General features: G+C 43.1%; 1 pseudogene; it reads right to left on the reverse strand.

Annotated features, from left to right (window-relative positions):
- The window catches only part of LOC115119435 (isocitrate dehydrogenase [NADP], mitochondrial-like), an 83,383-nt pseudogene that overhangs the window by 9,088 nt on the left and 48,923 nt on the right, over positions 1 to 25,372 (reverse strand).

Genomic DNA, 25,372 nt, shown 5'->3' on the forward strand with positions numbered 1-25,372 from the left:
TGTCTAGTGTAGTCACTTGGCCAGGGTTATACTAAGGACATGACTGTACTGTACTGTCTAGTGTAGTCACTTGGCCAGGGTTATACTACTAAGGACATGACTGTACTGTACTGTCTAGTGTAGTCACTTGGCCAGGGTTATACTAAGGACATGACTGTACTGTACTGTCTAGTGTAGTCACTTGGCCAGGGTTATACTAAGGACATGACTGTACTGTACTGTCTAGTGTAGTCACTTGGCCAGGGTTATACTGTGGACATGACTGTACTGTACTGTCTAGTGTAGTCACTTGGCCAGGGTTATACTAAGGACATGACTGTACTGTACTGTCTAGTGTAGTCACTTGGCCAGGGTTATACTAAGGACATGACTGTACTGTACTGTCTAGTGTAGTCACTTGGCCAGGGTTATACTAAGGACATGACTGTACTGTACTGTCTAGTGTAGTCACTTGGCCAGGGTTATACTAAGGACATGACTGTACTGTACTGTCTAGTGTAGTCACTTGGCCAGGGTTATACTAAGGACATGACTGTACTGTACTGTCTAGTGTAGTCACTTGGCCAGGGTTATACTAAGGACATGACTGTACTGTACTGTCTAGTGTAGTCACTTGGCCAGGGTTATACTAAGGACATGACTGTACTGTACTGTCTAGTGTAGTCACTTGGCCAGGGTTATACTAAGGACATGACTGTACTGTACTGTCTAGTGTAGTCACTTGGCCAGGGTTATACTAAGGACATGACTGTACTGTACTGTCTAGTGTAGTCACTTGGCCAGGGTTATACTAAGGACATGACTGTACTGTACTGTCTAGTGTAGTCACTTGGCCAGGGTTATACTAAGGACATGACTGTACTGTACTGTCTAGTGTAGTCACTTGGCCAGGGTTATACTAAGGACATGACTGTACTGTACTGTCTAGTGTAGTCACTTGGCCAGGGTTATACTAAGGACATGACTGTACTGTACTGTCTAGTGTAGTCACTTGGCCAGGGTTATACTGTGGAAGGACTGACTGTACTGTACTGTCTAGTGTAGTCACTTGGCCAGGGTTATACTAAGGACATGACTGTACTGTACTGTCTAGTGTAGTCACTTGGCCAGGGTTATACTAAGGACATGACTGCTAGTGTAGTCACTTGGCCAGGGTTATACTAAGGACATGACTGTACTGTACTGTCTAGTGTAGTCACTTGGCCAGGGTTATACTAAGGACATGACTGTACTGTACTGTCTAGTGTAGTCACTTGGCCAGGGTTATACTAAGGACATGACTGTACTGTACTGTCTAGTGTAGTCACTTGGCCAGGGTTATACTAAGGACATGACTGTACTGTACTGTCTAGTGTAGTCACTTGGCCAGGGTTATACTAAGGACATGACTGTACTGTACTGTCTAGTGTAGTCACTTGGCCAGGGTTATACTAAGGACATGACTGTACTGTACTGTCTAGTGTAGTCACTTGGCCAGGGTTATACTAAGGACATGACTGTACTGTACTGTCTAGTGTAGTCACTTGGCCAGGGTTATACTAAGGACATGACTGTACTGTACTGTCTAGTGTAGTCACTTGGCCAGGGTTATACTAAGGACATGACTGTACTGTACTGTCTAGTGTAGTCACTTGGCCAGGGTTATACTAAGGACATGACTGTACTGTACTGTCTAGTGTAGTCACTTGGCCAGGGTTATACTAAGGACATGACTGTACTGTCTAGTGTAGTCACTTGGCCAGGGTTATACTAAGGACATGGCTGTACTGTACTGTCTAGTGTAGTCACTTGGCCAGGGTTATACTAAGGGTACTGTACTGTCTAGTGTAGTCACTTGGCCAGGGTTATACTAAGGACATGACTGTACTGTACTGTCTAGTGTAGTCACTTGGCCAGGGTTATACTGTCTAGGACATGAGGGTTATACTAAGGGTACTGTACTGTCTAGTGTAGTCACTTGGCCAGGGTTATACTGTGGACATGACTGTACTGTACTGTCTAGTGTAGTCACTTGGCCAGGGTTATACTAAGGACATGACTGTACTGTACTGTCTAGTGTAGTCACTTGGCCAGGGTTATACTAAGGACATGACTGTACTGTACTGTACTGTCTAGTGTAGTCACTTGGCCAGGGTTATACTAAGGACATGACTGTACTGTACTGTCTAGTGTAGTCACTTGGCCAGGGTTATACTAAGGACATGACTGTACTGTACTGTCTAGTGTAGTCACTTGGCCAGGGTTATACTGTGGACATGACTGTACTGTACTGTCTAGTGTAGTCACTTGGCCAGGGTTATACTAAGGACATGACTGTACTGTACTGTCTAGTGTAGTCACTTGGCCAGGGTTATACTAAGGACATGACTGTACTGTACTGTCTAGTGTAGTCACTTGGCCAGGGTTATACTGTGGACATGACTGTACTGTACTGTCTAGTGTAGTCACTTGGCCAGGGTTATACTGTGGACATGACTGTACTGTACTGTCTAGTGTAGTCACTTGGCCAGGGTTATACTAAGGACATGACTGTACTGTACTGTACTGTCTAGTGTAGTCACTTGGCCAGGGTTATACTAAGGACATGACTGTACTGTACTGTCTAGTGTAGTCACTTGGCCAGGGTTATACTAAGGACATGACTGTACTGTACTGTCTAGTGTAGTCACTTGGCCAGGGTTATACTGTGGACATGACTGTACTGTACTGTCTAGTGTAGTCACTTGGCCAGGGTTATACTAAGGACATGACTGTACTGTACTGTCTAGTGTAGTCACTTGGCCAGGGTTATACTAAGGACATGACTGTACTGTACTGTCTAGTGTAGTCACTTGGCCAGGGTTATACTAAGGACATGACTGTACTGTACTGTCTAGTGTAGTCACTTGGCCAGGGTTATACTAAGGACATGACTGTACTGTACTGTCTAGTGTAGTCACTTGGCCAGGGTTATACTAAGGACATGACTGTACTGTACTGTCTAGTGTAGTCACTTGGCCAGGGTTATACTAAGGACATGACTGTACTGTACTGTCTAGTGTAGTCACTTGGCCAGGGTTATACTAAGGACATGACTGTACTGTACTGTCTAGTGTAGTCACTTGGCCAGGGTTATACTAAGGACATGACTGTACTGTCTAGTGTAGTCACTTGGCCAGGGTTATACTAAGGACATGACTGTACTGTACTGTCTAGTGTAGTCACTTGGCCAGGGTTATACTAAGGACATGACTGTACTGTACTGTCTAGTGTAGTCACTTGGCCAGGGTTATACTAAGGACATGACTGTACTGTCTAGTGTAGTCACTGAGGGTTGTACTGTCTAGTGTAGTCACTTGGCCAGGGTTATACTAAGGGTACTGTACTGTCTAGTGTAGTCACTTGGCCAGGGTTATACTAAGGACATGACTGTACTGTACTGTCTAGTGTAGTCACTTGGCCAGGGTTATACTAAGGACATGACTGTACTGTACTGTCTAGTGTAGTCACTTGGCCAGGGTTATACTAAGGACATGACTGTACTGTACTGTCTAGTGTAGTCACTTGGCCAGGGTTATACTAAGGACATGACTGTACTGTACTGTCTAGTGTAGTCACTTGGCCAGGGTTATACTGTGGACATGACTGTACTGTACTGTCTAGTGTAGTCACTTGGCCAGGGTTATACTAAGGACATGACTGTACTGTACTGTCTAGTGTAGTCACTTGGCCAGGGTTATACTGTGGACATGACTGTACTGTACTGTCTAGTGTAGTCACTTGGCCAGGGTTATACTAAGGACATGACTGTACTGTACTGTCTAGTGTAGTCACTTGGCCAGGGTTATACTAAGGACATGACTGTACTGTACTGTCTAGTGTAGTCACTTGGCCAGGGTTATACTAAGGACATGACTGTACTGTCTGTGTCTAGTGTAGTCACTTGGCCAGGGTTATACTAAGGACATGACTGTACTGTACTGTCTAGTGTAGTCACTTGGCCAGGGTTATACTAAGGACATGACTGTACTGTACTGTCTAGTGTAGTCACTTGGCCAGGGTTATACTAAGGACATGACTGTACTGTACTGTCTAGTGTAGTCACTTGGCCAGGGTTATACTAAGGACATGACTGTACTGTACTGTCTAGTGTAGTCACTTGGCCAGGGTTATACTAAGGACATGACTGTACTGTACTGTCTAGTGTAGTCACTTGGCCAGGGTTATACTAAGGACATGACTGTACTGTACTGTCTAGTGTAGTCACTTGGCCAGGGTTATACTAAGGACATGACTGTACTGTACTGTCTAGTGTAGTCACTTGGCCAGGGTTATACTAAGGACATGACTGTACTGTACTGTCTAGTGTAGTCACTTGGCCAGGGTTATACTAAGGACATGACTGTACTGTACTGTCTAGTGTAGTCACTTGGCCAGGGTTATACTAAGGACATGACTGTACTGTACTGTCTAGTGTAGTCACTTGGCCAGGGTTATACTAAGGACATGACTGTACTGTACTGTCTAGTGTAGTCACTTGGCCAGGGTTATACTAAGGACATGACTGTACTGTACTGTCTAGTGTAGTCACTTGGCCAGGGTTATACTAAGGACATGACTGTACTGTATAGTGTGGTATATATGCATGTAGTCACTTGGCCAGGCCGTGGATGCAGCCGGCCAGGTCCTTGGTCATCACACCACTCTCCACGATCTCCACACACACCCTCTCCAGAGTCTGGGAGAACCTACAGGTCAACAGGGGTTAGGGTTAGTTACCTACAGGGGTCAATGAGACAACAGCATGTTAAGTATATTACAGGTTTTAGTAGTTATTGATCAAATCAAATGTTATTTGTCACATGCGCCAAATACAACAGGTGAAATGCTTACTTACTACAAGCCATTAACCAACAATGCGGTTTTAAGAAAAATAAGTGTTAAGTAAAAAATAGATTAAAAAAATAACAAATTCTTAAAGAGCAGCAGTAAAATAACAGTAGCGAGGTTATATACTGGGGCTACCGGTACAGAGTCAATGTGCAGTGGCACCGGTTAGTCGAGCAGCGTGAAAGAGGGGGTGGGGGAGACAATGCAAATAGTCTGGGTAGCCATTTGATTAGATGTTCTTGAGTGTTATGGCTTGGGGGTAGAAGCTGCTAAGAAGTATTTTGGACCAAGACTTGGTGCTCCGGTACCGCTTGTCGTGCAGTAGCAGAGAGAACAGTCTATGACTAGGGTGGCTGGAGTCTTTGGCAGTTGTTAGGGCCTTCCTCTGACACCGCCTGGTATAGAGGTCCTGGATGACAGGAAGCTTGGCCCCAGTGATATACATTTACATTTAAGTCATTTAGCAGACGCTCTTATCCAGAGCGACTTACAAATTGGTGCATTCACCTTATGACATCCAGTGCAACAGCCACTTTATAATAGTGCATCTAAGTCTTTTAAGGGGGGTGAGAAGGATTACTTTATCCTATCCAAGGTATTCCTTAAAGAGGTGGGGTTTCAGGTGTCTCCGGAAGGTGGTGATTGACTCCGCTGTCCTGGCGTCGTGAGGGAGTTTGTTCCACCATTGGGGGGCCAGAGCAGCGAACAGTTTTGACTGGGCTGAGCGGGAACTGTACTTCCTCAGTGGTAGGGAGGCGAGCAGGCCAGAGGTTGATGAACGCAGTGCCCTTGTTTGGGTGTAGGGCCTGATCAGAGCCTGGAGGTACTGAGGTGCCGTTCCCCTCACAGCTCCGTAGGCAAGCACCATGGTCTTGTAGCGGATGCGAGCTTCAACTGGAAGCCAGTGGAGAGAGCGGAGGAGCGGGGTGACGTGAGAGAACTTGGGAAGGTTGAACACCAGACGGGCTGCGGCGTTCTGGATGAGTTGTAGGGGTTTAATGGCACAGGCAGGGAGCCCAGCCAACAGCGAGTTGCAGTAATCCAGACGGGAGATGACAAGTGCCTGGATTAAGACCTGCGCCGCTTCCTGTGTGAGGCAGGGTCGTACTCTGCGGATGTTGTAGAGCATGAACCTACAGGAACGAGCCACCGCCTTGATGTTATTTGAGAACGACAGGGTGTTGTCCAGGATCACGCCAAGGTTCATAGCGCTCTGGGAGGAGGACACAATGGAGTTGTCAACCGTGATGGCGAGATCATGGAACGGGCAGTCCTTCCCCGGGAGGAAGAGCAGCTCCGTCTTGCCGAGGTTCAGCTTGAGGTGGTGATCCGTCATCCACACTGATATGTCTGCCAGACATGCAGAGATGCGATTCGCCACCTGGTCGTCAGAAGGGGGAAAGGAGAAGATTAATTGTGTGTCGTCTGCATAGCAATGATAGGAGAGACCATGTGAGGTTATGACAGAGCCAAGTGACTTGGTGTATAGCGAGAATAGGAGAGGGCCTAGAACAGAGCCCTGGGGGACACCAGTGGTGAGAGCACGTGGTGAGGAGACAGATTCTCGCCACGCCACCTGGTAGGAGCGACCTGTCAGGTAGGACGCAATCCAAGCGTGGGCCGCGCCGGAGATGCCCAACTCGGAGAGGGTGGAGAGGAGGATCTGATGGTTCACAGTATCGAAGGCAGCCGATAGGTCTAGAAGGATGAGAGCAGAGGAGAGAGAGTTAGCTTTAGCAGTGCGGAGCGCCTCCGTGATACAGAGAAGAGCAGTCTCAGTTGAATGACTAGTCTTGAAACCTGACTGATTTGGATCAAGAAGGTCATTCTGAGAGAGATAGCGGGAGAGCTGGCCAAGGACGGCACGTTCAAGAGTTTTGGAGAGAAAAGAAAGAAGGGATACTGGTCTGTAGTTGTTGACATCGGAGGGATCGAGTGTAGGTTTTTTCAGAAGGGGTGCAACTCTCGCTCTCTTGAAGACGGAAGGGACGTAGCCAGCGGTCAGGGATGAGTTGATGAGCGAGGTGAGGTAAGGGAGAAGGTCTCCGGAAATGGTCTGGAGAAGAGAGGAGGGGATAGGGTCAAGCGGGCAGGTTGTTGGGCGGCCGGCCGTCACAAGACGCGAGATTTCATCTGGAGAGAGAGGGGAGAAAGAGGTCAGAGCACAGGGTAGGGCAGTGTGAGCAGAACCAGCGGTGTCGTTTGACTTAGCAAACGAGGATCGGATGTCGTCGACCTTCTTTTCAAAATGGTTGACGAAGTCATCTGCAGAGAGGGAGGAGGGGGAGGGGAGGAGGATTCAGGAGGGAGGAGAAGGTGGCAAAGAGCTTCCTAGGGTTAGAGGCAGATGCTTGGAATTTAGAGTGGTAGAAAGTGGCTTTAGCAGCAGAGACAGAAGAGGAAAATGTAGAGAGGAGGGAGTGAAAGGATGCCAGGTCCGCAGGGAGGCGGGTTTTCCTCCATTTCCGCTCGGCTGCCCGGAGCCCTAACCACACTAACCACTGTAGTGCTTTGCGGCCGGAGGCCGAGCAGTTGCCATACCAGGCAGTGATGCAACCAGTCAGGATACTCTCGATGGTGCAGCTGTAGAACTTTTTGAGGATCTGGGGACCCATGCCAAATCTTTTTAGTCTCCTGAGGGAGAATAGGCTTTTTGTCGTGCCCTCTTCACAACTATCTTGGTGTGTTTGGACCATGATAGTTCGTTGGTGATGTGGACACCAAGGAACTTGAAGCTCTCAACCTGCTCCACTACAGCCCCGTCGATGAGAATGGGGGTGTGCTCGGTCCTCCTTTTTCTGTAGTCCACAATCATCTCCTTTGCCTTGATCACGTTGACGGAGAGGTTGTTATCCTGGCACCACACGGTCAGGTCTCTGACCTCCCAATAGGCTGTGTCATCATTGTCGGTGATCAGGCCTAGCCATGTGGTCATGAGTGAACAGGGAGTACAGGAGGGGACTAAGTATACACCCCTGAGGGGCCCCCGTGTTGAGGATCAGCGTGGCAGATGTGTTGTTACCTACCCTTACCACCTGGGGGCAGCCTGTCAGGAAGTCCAGGATCCAGTTGCAGAGGGAGGTGTTTAGTCCCAGGGTCCTTAGCTTAGTGATGAGCTGTGAGGGCACTATGGTATTGAACGCTGAGTTGTAGTCAATTAATAGCATTCTCACGTAGGTGTTCCTTTTGTCCAGGTGGGAAAGGGCAGTGTGGAGATGAAATAGCGATTGCGTCATCTGTGGATCTGTTGGGGCGGTATGAAAATTGGAGTGGGTCTAGGGTTTCTGGGATAATGGTGTTGATGTGACCATGACCAGCCTTTCCAAGCTACAGACGTGAGTGCTACGGGTCGGTAGTCATTTAGGCAGGTTACATGAGTGTTCTTGGGCAAAGGGACTATGGTCGTGTGCTTGAAACATGTTGGTATTACAGACTCAGTCAGGGACAGGTGGAAAATGTCAGTGAAGACACTTGCCAGTTGGTCAGTGCATGCTCGGAATACATGTCCTGGTAATGTGAATGTACACGCCCTGGCCTTGTGAATGATGAGAGCGTAGCTGATGTGATGTACAGTCATCCGGAACAGCTGATGCTTTCATGCATGCTTCAGTGTTGCTATTCTCGAAGCAAGCATAGAAGTAATTTAGCTCGTCAGGTAGGCTTGTGTCACTGGGCAGCTCGTGGCTGTGCTTCCCTTTGTAGTCTGTAATAGTTTGCAAGCCCTGCCACATTCTATGAATGTCGGGGCCAGTGTAATACTATTCGATCTTAGTCCTGTATTGATGCTTTGCCTGTTTAATGGTTCGTCGGAGGGCATAACGGGATTTCTTATAAGCGCCCGGGTTAGAGTCCCGCTCCTTCAAAGTGGCAGCTCTACTCTTTAGCTTAGTCAGGATGTTGCCTGTAATCCATGGCTTCTGGTTGGGGTATGTACGTACGGTCACAACATCATCAATGCACTTATTGATGAAGCCAGTGACTGATGTGGTATATTCCTCAATGCCATTGGAAGAATCCCGGAACATATTCCTGTCTGTGCTAGCAAAACAGTCCTGTAGCGTAGCATCTACATCATCTTACCACATCCTTATTGACCGAGTCACTGGTGCTTCCTGCTTTAGTTTTTGCATTCAAGTCCCCGGCCACTAGCTAGCGCCACTTCTGGATGAGCGTTTTCCTGTTTGCTTAAGGCCGTATACAGCTCATTGAGTGCGGACTTAGTGCCAGCATCGGTTTGTGGTGGTAAATATAGATAAACTCTCTTAGTAAATAGTGTGGTCTACAGCTTATCGTGAGATACTCTACCTCAGGCGAGCAAAACCTTGAGACATCCTTAATATTAGATTTCGTGCACCAGCTGTTGTTTACAAATATACACAGGCCAACCGGCCATCGTCTTACTGGAGGCAGCTGTTCTATCTTGCCGATGCAGTGTAAAACACACCAGCTGTATCTTATCCATGTCATCGTTCAGCCACGATTTGGTGAAACATAAGATGTTACAGTTTTTAATGTCCTGTTGGAAGCATATTCGCGATCGTAGCTTGTTTATTTTGTTATCCAATGATTGTACGTTGGCTAATAGGACTGATGGTAGCGGCAGATTACCCACTCGCCGTCAGTTCCTTACAAGGCACCCCAATATGTCGGCTTTCTCATGTTAATGACGTGGATTTGGGCCTTGTCGGGTGTCTGAATTAAATCCTTTGTGTCCGACTCATTAAAGAAAAAACTTTGTCCAGTACGAGGTGAGTAATCGATGTCCTCCTATCCAGACAGTGGCAGAAACATTGTGTCCAAAATAACTTACAAATAACGCAAAAAAACACACAATAGCACAATTGGTTAGGAGGCCGTAAAACGGCAGCCATCTCCTCTGGCGTCACTTTTTCCACCAACATCAATAACTAATATAACAATATATTACAGGTCAGGGTTTTAGTAGTTATTGAGATATTATGGGTTTTAGTAGTTATTGAGATATTACAGGTTTTAGTAGTTATTGAGATATTACAGGTTTTAGTAGTTATTGAGATATTACAGGTTTTAGTAGTTATTGAGATATTACAGGTTTTAGTAGTTATTGAGATATTACAGGGTTTAGTAGTTATTGAGATATTACAGGTTTTAGTAGTTATTGAGATATTACAGGTTTTAGTAGTTATTGAGATATTACAGGTTTTAGTAGTTATTGAGATAGTTATTGAGATATTACAGGTTTTAGTAGTTATTGAGATATTACAGGTTTTAGTAGTTATTGAGATATTACAGGTTTTAGTAGTTATTGAGATATTACAGGTTTTAGTAGTTATTGAGATATTACAGGTTTTAGTAGTTATTGAGATATTACAGGGTTTAGTAGTTATTGAGATATTACAGGTTTTAGTAGTTATTGAGATATTACAGGTTTTAGTTATTGAGTAGTTATTGAGATATTACAGGTTTTAGTAGTTATTGAGATATTACAGGTTTAGTAGTTATTGAGATATTACAGGTTTTTAGTAGTTATTGAGATATTACAGGTTTTAGTAGTTATTGAGATATTACAGGTTTTAGTAGTTATTGAGATATTACAGGGTTTTAGTAGTTATTGAGATATTACAGGTTTTAGTAGTTATTGAGATATTACAGGTTTTAGTAGTTATTGAGATATTACAGGTTTTAGGTTATTGAGATTTACAGGTTTTAGTAGTTATTGAGATATTACAGGGGTTTTAGTTATTGAGATATTATTTTTAGTAGTTATTGAGATATTACAGGGTTTTAGTAGTTATTGAGATATTACAGGTTTTAGTAGTTATTGAGATATTACAGGTTTTAGTAGTTATTGAGATATTACAGGTTTTAGTAGTTATTGAGATATTACAGGTTTTAGTAGTTATTGAGATATTACAGGTATTACAGGTTTTAGTAGTTATTGAGATATTACAGGTTTTAGTAGTTATTGTAGTTATTGAGATATTACAGGTTTTAGTAGTTATTGAGATATTACAGGTTTTAGTAGTTATTGAGATATTACAGGTTTTAGTAGTTATTGAGATATTACAGGTTTTAGTAGTTATTGAGATATTACAGGTTTATTGAGATATTACAGGTTTTAGTAGTTATTGAGATATTACAGGTTTTAGTAGTTATAGTTATTGAGATATTACAGGTTTTAGTAGTTATTGAGATATTACAGGTTTAGTTTATTGAGATAGTTATTGAGATATTACAGGTTTTAGTAGTTATTGAGATATTACAGGTTTTAGTAGTTATTGAGATTTTTTTAGTAGTTATTGAGATATTACAGGTTTTTTTAGTAGTTATTGAGATATTACAGGTTTTAGTAGTTATTGAGATATTACAGGTTTTAGTAGTTATTGAGATATTACAGGTTTTAGTAGTTATTGAGATATTACAGGTTTTAGTAGTTATTGAGATATTACAGGTTTTAGTAGTTATTGAGATATTACAGGTTTTAGTAGTTATTGAGATATTACAGGGTTTTAGTAGTTATTGAGATATTACAGGTTTTAGTAGTTATTGAGATATTACAGGTTTTAGTAGTTATTGAGATATTACAGGTTTTAGTAGTTATTGAGATATTACAGGTTTTAGTAGTTATTGAGATATTACAGGTTTTAGTAGTTATTGAGATATTACAGGTTTTAGTAGTTATTGAGATATTACAGGTTTTTGAGTAGTTATTGAGATATTACAGGTTTTTGAGTAGTTATTGAGATATTACAGGTTTTAGTAGTTATTGAGATATTACAGGTCAGGGTTTTAGTAGTTATTGAGATATTACAGGTTTTATTGAGATAGTAGTTATTGAGATATTACAGGTTTTAGTAGTTATTGAGATATTACAGGTTTTAGTAGTTATTGAGATATTACAGGTAGTTATTGAGTAGTTTTATTTATTGAGATATTACAGGTTTTAGTAGTTATTGAGATATTACAGGTTTTAGTAGTTATTGAGATATTACAGGTTTTAGTAGTTATTGAGATATTACAGGTTTTAGTAGTTATTGAGATATTACAGGTTTTAGTAGTTATTGAGATATTACAGGTTTTAGTAGTTATTGAGATATTACAGGTCAGGGTTTTAGTAGTTATTGAGATATTACAGGTTTTAGTAGTTATTTTTACAGGTTTTAGTAGTTATTGAGATATTACAGGTTTTAGTAGTTATTGAGATTATTACAGGTTTTAGTAGTTATTGAGATTTATTTTAGAGTTATTGAGATATTACAGGTCAGGGTTTTAGTAGTTATTGAGATATTACAGGTTTTAGTAGTTATTGAGTAGTTATTGAGATATTACAGGTTTTAGTAGTTATTGAGATATTACAGGTCAGGGTTTTAGTAGTTATTGAGATATTACAGGTTTTAGTAGTTATTGAGATATTACAGGTTTTAGTAGTTATTGAGATATTACAGGTCAGGGTTTTAGTAGTTATTGAGATATTACAGGTCAGGGTTTTAGTAGTTATTGAGATATTACAGGTCAGGGTTTTAGTAGTTATTGAGATATTACAGGTAAGCGTTTTAGTAGTTATTACCTGATGAGGTCTGGGTTTCCATCCAGTTTCCCTCGGTGTTCCAGCCCTCTGGTCCAGGCAAAGATACTGGCGATGGGGTTGGTGCTGGTGGGTCGGCCCTACAGGACGAGAGAGGACAGTGCCCTGTTTTTATCTGCCGCTAACATGCATCCTTCGTCCTGTCATGACTGTCCTGTGAGGATCCGACTGGATCAGATCAGCTTGGCAATGGATGACAGAAATCAGACCCTCTCATCCACAGAGGGGGAGAACATTAAAGGAGAGAACATCCCTCTCCAAATTCACACAGGAATGTTCAACACACTTTTCCCACTGAAACTTTAACAAAGAATGTGGAGAATGGTCAGAGGCGAGCTATAGAAAACTAATGTGATATGGGTTGTTATTTTGTGATGTCATAAGAAATACTGTAACTTCAAAAGTATATACACTTCATTTACGAAATCTCCATCCTTTACATTGTGAACAATGATGAAAGTACTTATGTTAAGATATTAATGTGATTTTACATTTACATTTAAGTCATTTAGCATATGATTACTGTGAGAGTTGTTCCTCCAATGTATCAACGGGTTAGGGTTAGGGTTACCCTATGGTATATGATTTCTGTGAGAGTACCCTAACCCTCTGTGAGAGTAGTTCCAATGTATCAACGGGTTAGGGTTACCCTGTGAGACCTCCAATGGGTTAGTATATTATTACCCTGTGATTACTGTGAGAGTAGTTCCTCCAATGTATCAACGGGTTAGGGTTACCCTAACCCAAAGTATATGATTACTGTGAGAGTAGTTCCTCCAATGTATCAACGGGTTAGGGTTAGGGTTACCCTAACCCAAAGTATATGATTACTGTGAGAGTAGTTCCTCCAATGTATCAACGGGTTAGGGTTACCCTAACCCAAAGTATATGATTACTGTGAGAGTAGTTCCTCCAATGTATCAACGGGTTAGGGTTACCCTAACCCAAAGTATATGATTACTGTGAGAGTAGTTCCTCCAATGTATCAACGATAAGTGTCTCTCTCTCTCCATCTCCTTTGTAACAAGTAGTGTCAGTACACTAGGGACCTGTTCCTAATACATTATTAAGTGTGTGTGTTTATCCTGTGTTATCATTTAGTTAGCTAGTAAATAAATTATTAAACCAATTTGTGTAGTACTGAATCATAAGTAAGGCTGTTTTTTTTGCAGATGCAGGTTACGACTGTTCAGAATGATGATATGACACGAGGTTATGATTAATACGTTGGTTTATGATAGGTAAACCCTTTAGATTTTAATTCGGGAGATGGTAACTATTTAAACAACCGCTTTCATGGTGCCTCAAATTCCTAATGAGTTCATTGTTACATGTTTAATTTATTCAGGTAACAATTAAACATAGTTGATTAACAGGCAATAGAATAATGAAAGTAAAGTCACGACAATCCTGATCCTGCCCATTTTACAATATAATAGAATAATGAAAGTAAAGTCACGACAATCCTGATCCTGCCCATTTTACAATATAATAGAATAATATATATCAAAATATATACAGTACCAGTCAAAAGTTTGGACATCGACCCATTCAAGGGGTTTTCTTTATTTGTACAATTTTCTACATTGTAGAATAATAGTGAAGACATCAACACTATGAAATAACACATGGAATCATGTCGTGACCAGAAAAGTGATAAAGATTCTTTTATCATCTAAAAATGTGGGTACAATCAGAATGAGGACAAGATCAGGACAAACAATTCATGTTAGAACCAGGTATAAACATAGTGAAATGGTTCTGGTAGCTCTACCCTACAGGAGGATAGTTTTAACAGTGACATGGTGGTCTACCATACAGGAGGATAGTTTTAACAGTGACATGGTGGTCTACCATACAGGAGGATAGTTTTAACAGTGACATGGTGGTCTACCATACAGGAGGATAGTTTTAACAGTGACATGGTGGTCTACCATAGGATAGTTTTAACAGTGACATGGTGGTCTACCAGGAGGATAGTTTTAACAGTGACATGGTGGTCTACCATACAGGAGGATAGTTTTAACAGTGACATGGTGGTCTACCCTACAGGAGGATAGTTTTAACAGTGACATGGTGGTCTACCATACAGGAGGATAGTTTTAACAGTGACATGGTGGTCTACCATACAGGAGGATAGTTTTAACAGTGACATGGTGGTCTACCATACAGGAGGATAGTTTTAACAGTGACATGGTGGTCTACCATACAGGAGGATAGTTTTAACAGTGACATGGTGGTCTACCATACAGGAGGATAGTTTTAACAGTGACATGGTGGTCTACCATACAGGAGGATAGTTTTAACAGTGACATGGTGGTCTACCATACAGGAGGATAGTTTTAACAGTGACATGGTGGTCTACCATACAGGAGGATAGTTTTAACAGTGACATGACATGGTGGTGACATGGTGGTCTACCATACAGGAGGATAGTTTTAACAGTGACATGGTGGTCTACCATACAGGAGGATAGTTTTAACAGTGACATGGTGGTCTACCATACAGGAGGATAGTTTTAACAGTGACATGGTGGTCTACCATACAGGAGGATAGTTTTAACAGTGACATGGTGGTCTACCATACAGGAGGATAGTTTTAACAGTGACATGGTGGTCTACCCTACAAGAGGAGAGGATATTTGTAACAGTTACTGGCTATGCAGCAGCATTAGCATGAGCAATTAGACTGAATTTCCCACCAGCGTGGAAAGGTCCTAATGCTCAGTTGCTGGTTACCGTGGCGTGAGTCAGGGATAGAATTAGGGTTAGAGGTTCCTTACCCTCTGGTGTTGGCGGTAGTGCCGTGTCACAGTGCCGTGGGCTGCCTCTGCCTCAATGGTCTTCCCATCAGGACACACCAACACTGACGTCATTAGACCCAGGGAGCCAAAACCTATGCAACAACAACAAGAGGGTGTCTATGAGGACTGGCCACCCTTCATAGCCTGGTTCCTCTCTAGGTTCTGGCCTTTCTAGGGAGTTTTTCCTTACCACCTTCTACACCTGCATTGCTTGCTGTTTGGGGTTTTAGGCTGGGTTTGTGACATCAGCTGATGTAAGAAGGGCTTTATAAATACATTTGATTTGATTTGATATACTATTACAGGCACCCGACCAGGCCCAGATCCCGGTGATTCGCTGGAAAAGGAAATGGAGGTTTTGCGGAAAGAGATCAGGGTGCCTTGTGAGGATCAGGCGACGAGTGGCTAATCTGCTAGCTAACGTTCAATCGCTGGGAAAATAAATCTGACAAACTGAAAACACGTATATCTTACCCACAGGACATTTATAACTGTAATATCTTATGTTTCACCGAGTCGTGGCTGAACGGCGATATTAAGAACATACAACTGGCGGGTTATACACTATCGTCAGGACAGAACAGCAGCCTCTGGTAAGACATTTGTAATTTGTAAACAATAGCTGGTGCACAATATCTAAGGAAGTCTCAAGGTTTTGCTCGCCTGAGGTAGAGTATCTCATGATAAACTGTAGACCGCACTATCTACCTCTAGAGTTTTCCTCTGTATTTTCCATAGCTGTTTACATACCACCACAGACCGAGGCACTAAAACCACACTAAATGAGCTGTATTCCACCATAAGCAAACAGAAAAGCGCTCATCCAGAGGCGGCGCTCCTAGTGGCCGGGGACTTTAATGCAGGGAAAATGAATTCTGTTTCCCTAATTTCTATCAGCATGTTAAATGTGCAACCAGAGGGAAAAAAATTCTAGACCACCTTTACTCCACACACAGAGCCACGTACAAAGCTCTCCCTCGCCCTCCATTTGGCAAATATGACCATAACTCTATCCTCCTGATTCTTGCTTACAAGCTAAAATTAAAGCAGGAAGCACCAGTAACTTGGTCTATAAAAAAGTGGTCAGATGAAGCGGATGCTAAGCTACAGGACTGTTTTGCTAGTACAGACAGGAATATGTTAAGGGATTCTTCCGGTGACATTGAGGAATACACCACATCAGTCACTGGCTTTATCAATAAGTGCATCGAGGACGTCGTCCCCACAGTGACTGTACGTACAGTACAGGACTGTACATACTCCGAGCATGCGCTGACCAAATGGCAAGTGTCTTCACTGACATTTTCAACCTCTCCCTGTCTGAGTATGTAATACCAACAAGTTTCAAGCAGACTACCATAGTCCCTGTGCCCAAGAACAAACACCAAGGTAACCTGCCTAAATGACTACTGACTCATAGCACTCACGTCTGTAGCCATGAAATGCTTTAAAAGGCTACCCTTTGGGCATCGGTGTAAAAATACTTTAAAGTACGACTTATGTCGTTTTTTGGGGTATCTGTACATTACTTTACTATTTATATTTTTGGCAACTTTTACTTCACTACATTCGTAAAGAAAATAATGTACTTTTTACTCCATACATTTTCCTTGACACCCAAAAGTACTCGTTACATTTTGACAGGAAAATTGTCCAATTCACACACTTATCAAGAGAACATCCCTGGTCATCCCTACTGCCACTGGTGTGGCAGACTCACTAAACACAAATGCCTTGTTTGTAAATCATGTCGGAGTGATGGAGTGTGCCCCTGGCTATCCGTCAATAAAAAATAAACTACAATTGTGCCGTCTGGCTTAATATAAGGAAATTATTTATACTTTTACTCAAGTATGACAATTTAGTACTTTTTCCACCACTGGATGTAGCATTTCATTCACATGACACATCAATTTAGACCAGTGTGTCTGGTGTCATCTAATATTTATAACATGACACATCAATTTAGACCAGTGTGTCTGGTGTCATCTAATATTTACAACATGACACATCAATTTAGACCAGTGTGTCTGGTGTCATCTAATATTTATAACATGACACATCAATTTAGACCAGTGTGTCTGGTGTCATCTAATATTTATAACATGACACATCAATTTAGACCAGTGTGTCTGGTGTCATCTAATATTTATAACATGACACATCAATTTAGACCAGTGTGTCTGGTGTCATCTAATATTTACAGCATGTTTTTATCTGAACACTTTCTTTTTAACTGGAATTGTTCCTTGATGTAGGAACCAGTGTTCCTTGATGTAGGAACCAGTGTTCCTTGATGTAGGAACCAGTGTTCCTTGATGTAGGAACCAGTGTTCCTTGATGTAGGAACCAGTGTTCCTTGATGTAGGAACCAGTGTTCCTTGATGTAGGAACCAGTGTTCCTTGATGTAGGCTACTACCACGTTTAGTCTTCATATTTACTACACTACTCACTGTGAACAATGTTGAATGGGTGAAGACAAAGGAGAGCTCTCCAGTAGGTACCAAAACATTCAAAGGCCCTCTTCTCAAAAGTGAGTTTACAAGTTAATCAACATTCAAAGCAGATGAAGTGTATAAAATACCATTTTGTAGCTCTGAGTATCTACTTTTATCCAATGTAAAAAAATAATATATATATATATATTTTGCTATATAAGACCGATTTGAGCTGGTCAGTCACATTTAAACTTTTAATTTTTAATTTATTTTTTTATATCTCAAAAAACATAATTCCACTTTGACAATACGGGGTGTAGGCCAGTGATACAAAATCGAAATTGTATTAATTTAAAATTCAGGCTGTAACTCTACAAAATGTGTAAAAAGTCAAGGGGTGTGAACACTTTCTGAAGGAACTGTACATCCAGACTTTCTGATGTGATTATACTTTAAGAGATGGCGTAGCAGTAGTTGTCCTGTCGTATCGTCTCTCTGTAAATATCGTCTCTTTATAGAGAGGCTATATACAGTAGATGCCCAAGATGGCGTAGCAGTAGTTGTCCTGTCGTCTCTGTAAATATCGTCTCTTTATAGAGAGGCTATATACAGTAGATGCTTGATTGGATCCAAGATGGCGTAGCAGTAGTTGTCCTGTCGTATCGTCTCTCTGTAAATATCGTCTCTTTATAGAGAGGCTATATACAGTAGATGCTTGATTGGATCCAAGATGGCGTAGCAGTAGTTGTCCTGTCGTATCGTCTCTCTGTAAATATCGTCTCTTTTTCCTTTTAGATATTTTTTAGATATTTTTTTCTTCGCATATCCTTAAAAACATTTTGCTAAACCTAAGCTTCCAAATACTCTTCTGCAACCCGCCAATGTAGCTACTTTTCCTAAAGTAGTTATATTTACTTCGGAACCGGACCCTCTCAACTGAAGCTAGCCAGCTAACTACCAGCTATACTAGCGGTCATCAACTAACCAGAGCATAACGGACCTAATTAATTTTTTTTACCCCCGGATTCCCACCACAAACGGAACATTCTTCAGCTGGATCCTCGCAACTAGCTATCGAGCGAAACAGCAACCCTGGTTGATTACTCCTGGCTAGCGTTTCCACCCACGTAGCTTGAAGCTAGCCCGGCCAGAGCTCCTAGCATACTCCTGGGCTACAATACCTTGACTACGACCGGTCTATCGATATCACTGCATGAAGAGGAATAAACAGACTCACCCCATCGCGACGTCCTCCAAAGGCTAACTCTCTAGCCCTCGCTATCTCCTTGCTTGCTAGTTCGGCACGCTAACTGCTAGCTTGTTTAGCCCAGGTCCGCTAACTACTACCTTGTTTATCCCGGCCTGCTAATCTCTTAGCTTGTTAGCACAGGCCTGCTAACCGTCCCGCCGCGTCCCAAAAACGCAGTGGCCCATATGTACTCTATCTCTTCCCGATTTAAAAAAAAAATTGTTTATACCTTCCGGAAACTTGCCTCACCCAATGTGATACGGAATCGCTATTATCTTTATTTTTAGAACACACTCAAGAACCTCCAGAAGCTAACCAGCTAGCTAGCTACAAGCTATTTAGTCATTGTTAGTTTTCTTAACCTGGATAACACTCGCCAGCCCAGCCCCCCTGCCCCATCCACCGCTGCCCCTGGACTCTGATCACTTGGCTACATAGCTGATGCACGCTGGACTGTCCATTAATCACGGTACTCCATTCTGCTTGTTTGTTTTATCTGTCGGCCGAGTTGCCTAGTCAATGCCATCTCACCTGCTGTTGTTATGCTAGCTGATTAGCTGTTGTCTCACCCACTGTTTTAGCTAGCTTTCCCAATTCAACACCTGTGTTCACTGTATGCATCGCTGTATGTCTCTCTCAAATGTCAATATGCCTTGTATACTATTGCTCAGGTTAGTTATCATTGTTTTAGTTCACAATGGAGCCCCTAGTCCTATTCCTCACACCCCTGATACCTCCTTTGTTCCACCTCCCACATATGCGGTGACCTCACCCATTACAACCAGCATGTCCAGAGATAAAACCTCTCTCATCATCACCCAGTGCCTGGGCTTACCTCCGCCGTACCCGCACCCCACCATACCCCTGTCTGTGCATTATGCCCTGAATATATTCTACCATGCCCAGAAACCTGCTCCTCTTATTCTCTGTCCCCAACGCTCTAGGCGACCAGTTTTATAGCCCTTAGCCGCACCCTCATACTACTCCTTCTCTGTTCCGCGGGTGATGTGGAGGCAAACCCGGGCCCTGCATGTCCCCAGGCACCCTCATTTGTTGACTTCTGTGATCGAAAAAGCCTTGGTTTCATGCATGTCAACATTAGAAGCCTCCTCCCTAAGTTTGTTTTACTCACTGCTTTAGCACACTCTGCTAACCCTGATGTCCTTGCCGTGTCTGAATCCTGGCTCAGGAAGGCCACCAAAAATTCAGAGATTTCCATACCCAACTATAACATCTTCCGTCAAGATAGAACTGCCAAAGGGGGAGGAGTCGCAGTCTACTGCAGAGATAGCCTGCAAAGTAATGTCATACTTTCCAGGTCCATACAAACAGTTCGAACTACTAATTCTGAAAATTACTCTCTCCAGAAATAAGTCTCTCACTGTTGCCGCCTGCTACCGACCCCCCTCAGCTCCCAGCTGTGCCCTGGACACCATTTGTGAATTGATTGCCCCCCATCTAGCTTCTGAGTTTGTTCTGTTAGGTGACCTAAACTGGGATATGCTTAACACCCCGGCAGTCCTACAATCTAAGCTAGATGCCCTCAATCTCACACAAATCATAAAGGAACCCACCAGGTACAACCCTAACTCTGTAAGCAAGGGCACCCTCATAGACGTCATCCTGACCAACTGGCCCTCCAAATACACCTCCGCTGTCTTCAACTAGGATCTCAGCGACCACTGCCTCATTGCCTGTATCCGCTACGGTGCCGCAGTCAAACGACCACCCCTCATCACTGTCAAACGCTCCCTAAAACACTTCTGTGAGCAGGCCTTTCTAATCGACCTGGCCCGGGTATCCTGGAAGGACATTGACCTCATCCCGTCAGTTGAGGATGCCTGGTCATTCTTTAAGAGTAACTTCCTCACCATATTAGATAAGCATGCTCCGTTCAAAAAATGCAGAACTAAGAACAGATACAGCCCTTGGTTCACTCCAGACCTGACTGCCCTCGACCAGCACAAAAACATCCTGTGGCGGACTGCAATAGCATCGAACAGTCCCCGCGATATGCAACTGTTCAGGGAAGTCAGGAACCAATACACGCAGTCAGTCAGGAAAGCTAAGGCCAGCTTCTTCAGGCAGAAGTTTGCATCCTGTAGCTCCAACTCCAAAAAGTTCTGGGACACTGTGAAGTCCATGGAGAACAAGAGCACCTCCTCCCAGCTGCCCACTGCACTGAGGCTAGGGAACACGGTCACCACCGACAAATCCATGATTATCGAAAACTTCAACAAGCATTTCTCAACGGCTGGCCATGCCTTCCGCCTGGCTACTCCTACCCCAGCCAACAGCTCCGGCCCCCCCGCAGCTCCTCGCCCAAGCCTCTCCAGGTTCTCCTTTACCCAAATCCAGATAGCAGATGTTCTGAAAGAGCTGCAAAACCTGGACCCGTATAAATCAGCTGGGCTTGACAATCTGCACCCTCTATTTCTGAAACTATCCGCCGCCATTGTCACAACCCCTATTACCAGCCTGTTCAACCTCTCTTTCATATCGTCTGAGATCCCCAAGGATTGGAAAGCTGCCGCAGTCATCCCCCTCTTCAAAGGGGGAGACACCCTGGACCCAAACTGTTACAGACCTATATCCATTCTGCCCTGCCTATCTAAGGTCTTCGAAAGCCAAGTCAACAAACAGGTCACTGACCATCTCGAATCCCACCGTACCTTCTCCGCTATGCAATCTGGTTTCCGAGCCGGTCACGGGTGCACCTCAGCCACACTCAAGGTACTAAACGACATCATAACCGCCATCGATAAAAGACAGTACTGTGCAGCCGTCTTCATCGACCTTGCCAAGGCTTTCGACTCTGTCAATCACCATATTCTTATCGGCAGACTCAGTAGCCTCGGCTTTTCGGATGACTGCCTTGCCTGGTTCACCAATTACTTTGCAGACAGAGTTCAGTGTGTTAAATCGGAGGGCATGTTGTCCGGTCCTCTGGCAGTCTCTATGGGGGTGCCACAGGGTTCAATTCTCGGGCCGACTCTTTTCTCTGTGTATATCAATGATGTTGCTCTTGCTGCGGGCGATTCCCTGATCCACCTCTACGCAGACGACACCATTCTATACACTTTCGGCCCGTCATTGGACACTGTGCTATCTAACCTCCAATCGAGCTTCAATGCCATACAACACTCCTTCCGTGGCCTCCAACTGCTCTTAAACGCTAATAAAACCAAATGCATGCTTTTCAACCGATCGCTGCCTGCACCCGCTTGCCCGACTAGCATCACCACACTGGATGGTTCCGACCTTGAATATGTGGACACCTATAAGTACCTAGGTGTCTGGCTAGCCTGCAAACTCTCCTTCCAGACCCATATCAAACATCTCCAATCGAAAATCAAATCAAGAGTCGGCTTTCTATTCCGCAACAAAGCCTCCTTCACTCACGCTGCCAAGCTTACCCTAGTAAAACTGACTATCCTACCGATCCTCGACTTCGGCGATGTCATCTACAAAATGGCTTCCAACACTCTTCTCAGCAAACTGGATGCAGTTTATCACAGTGCCATCCGTTTTGTCACTAAAGCACCTTATACTACCCACCACTGCGACTTGTATGCTCTAGTCGGCTGGCCCTCACTACATATTCGTCGCCAGACCCACTGGCTCCAGGTCATCTACAAGGCCATGCTAGGCAAAGCTCCGCCTTATCTCAGCTCACTGGTCACGATGGCAACACCCATCCGTAGCACGCGCTCCAGCAGGTGTATCTCATTGAGCATCCCCAAAGCCAACACCTCATTCGGCCGCCTTTCGTTCCAGTACTCTGCTGCCTGTGACTGGAACGATTTGCAAAAATCGCTGAAGTTGGAGACTTTTATCTCCCTCACCAACTTCAAACATCAGCTATCTGAGCAGCTAACCGATCGCTGCAGCTGTACATAATCTATTGGTAAATAGCCCACCCATTTTCACCTACCTCATCCCCACAGTTTTTATTTATTTACCTTTCTGCTCTTTTGCACACAAATATCTCTACCTGTACATGATCATCTGATCATTTATCACTCCAGTGTTAATCTGCAATATTGTAATTATTCGCCTACCTCCTCATGCCTTTTGCACACATTGTATATAGACTCCCCTTTTTTTTCTCTACTGTGTTATTGACTTGTTAATTGCTTACTCCATGTGTAACTCTGTGTTGTCTGTTCACTCTGCTATGCTTTATCTTGGCCAGGTCGCAGTTGCAAATGAGAACCTGTTCTCAACTAGCCTACCTGGTTAAATAAAGGTGAAAAAAAAAAAAAAAAAAAGAGGACTCCTGCTAGCTACAAGGTGGACCTTTCTCAGCAATAAAAACATGAAACCCTTAGAAGTTAAGAGAAAATATGAGATTATATTGGACGATGATTGGAACATGGTTTCACCTTGAGCCAGTATGTCAGACTGAACGTTTTCATAATAATAATAACTATATTACTGTATGTATAAACAGTATATTATATATTAGTGTTGGTCTCACATTGGGACAGTATGTCAGACTGAACAATTCCATTATGGTTTTATTATCATTATATATTATTACTGTATGTACAGTACCTGTCAAAAGTTTGCACACACCTACTCATTCAAGGGTTTTTCTTTATTTAAAAAAAAAACATTGTAAAATATTAGTGAAGACATTAAAACTGTGAAATAAAACATATGGAATCATGTAGTAACCAAAAAAGTGTTAAACAAATCAAAATAGATTTTAGATTCTTCAAAGTATCCGCCCTTTGCCCCGATGACAGCTTTGCACACTCTTGGCATTGTCTGAAGCAGCATCATGAGGAATGCTTTTCCAAGGAGTTCCCACATATGCTGAGCACTTGTTGGCTGCTTTTCCATCACTCTGCGGTCCAACTTATCCCAAACCTTCTCAATTGGGTTGAGGTCAGATGATTGTGGAGGCCAGGTCATCTGATGCAGCACTTCAATACTCTCCTTGGTCAAATAACCCTTACACAGTGTGGAGCTGTGTTGGGTCACTGTCCTGTTAAAAAACAAATGATAGTCCCACTAAGCACAAACAAGATGGGATGGCGTATTGCTGCAGAATGCTGAGGTAGTCATGCTGGTTAAGTGTGCCTTGAATTTTAAATAAATCACTGACAGTGTCACAAGCAAAGCACCATCACACCTCCTCCTCCATGCTTCACGGTGTGAACCACACATGTGGAGATCCTACGTTCACCTACTCTGCGTCTCACAAACACACGGCGATTGGAACCAAAAATCTCAAATTTAGACTCATGAGACCAAAGGACAGATTTCCACCGGTCTAATGTCCAAAGTCCATTGCTCATGTTTCTTGGCCCAAGCAAGTCTCTTATTAGTGTCCTTTAGTAGTGATTTCATTGCAGCAATTTGACCATGAAGGCCTGATTGATGTTGAGATGTGTCTGTTACTTGAACTCTGTGAAGCATTTATGAACATGTCCTCTGCAGCAGGGGTAACTTTGGGTCTTCCATTCCTGTGGCGGTCCTCATGAGAGCCAGTTTCATCATAGCGCTTGATGGTTTTGAGAATGCCAAGAGTGTGCAAAGCTGTCGTCAGGTCAAAGGTTGGCTACTTTAAAGAATTTTATATATAAAATATATTTAGATTTGTTTAACACTTTTTTGGTTACTACATGATTTCATATGTGTTATTTCATAGGTTTGATGTCTTCACTATTATTTTACAATGTAGAAAATGGTAAAAATCAAGAAAAAACCTTGAATGAGTAGGCGTCCAAACTTTTGACTGGTACTGTATATACAGTATATTATATATTAGTGTTGGTCTCACCTTGAGCCAATATGTCAGACTGAACATCTCCATCGTAGTTCTTGCAGGCCCAGACGAAGGCTCCGGAGGACTTGAGGACTTGTGCCACCATGTCATCAATGAGGCGGTGCTCGTACCAGATCTTCAGCCTGTCAAACTCTGGCTTGTAGTTCCTGTAGAGAACACAGGGGAGCTTTTAAAGCAGGCCTAGATTAACTGTTAACACTGGGGAAGAATCAGCCAGGAATGATACTGTCTACCTTGGCAAGCCACTTTGGCATGTCAATAACTTTATATGGTTGTTATGTGATGTTTTTTATGGTGAATAGACTGTGGCCTCTATTCAATCTGTATCATGGAATTTCAACATGGTACAGAATGATAAGAAAATGGCGCCAATTGTGCTATTTTGTGTGTTTTTTCGCATTGTTTGTAACTTATTGTGTACATAATGTTGATGCTACCGTCTCGTAAGACCGGAAAGAGCTTCTGGATAGCAGAACAGTGATTACTCACCTCAAACTGGATGAAGATCTTTAATTTAATGAGTCGGACGTGAAGGACATAATGTTGCTCCCAGACAAGGCCAAAATCCCTTTTATTCACACGAAGAAAGGAAGGAAATAACATGGGTGCAGATCAGGGTGCCTTGTGAGAATTTGTCGGCTACTGGGTAAC

Source organism: Oncorhynchus nerka, unplaced genomic scaffold (assembly GCF_034236695.1).
Source record: "Oncorhynchus nerka isolate Pitt River unplaced genomic scaffold, Oner_Uvic_2.0 unplaced_scaffold_1190, whole genome shotgun sequence".
Taxonomy (NCBI): domain Eukaryota; kingdom Metazoa; phylum Chordata; class Actinopteri; order Salmoniformes; family Salmonidae; genus Oncorhynchus; species Oncorhynchus nerka.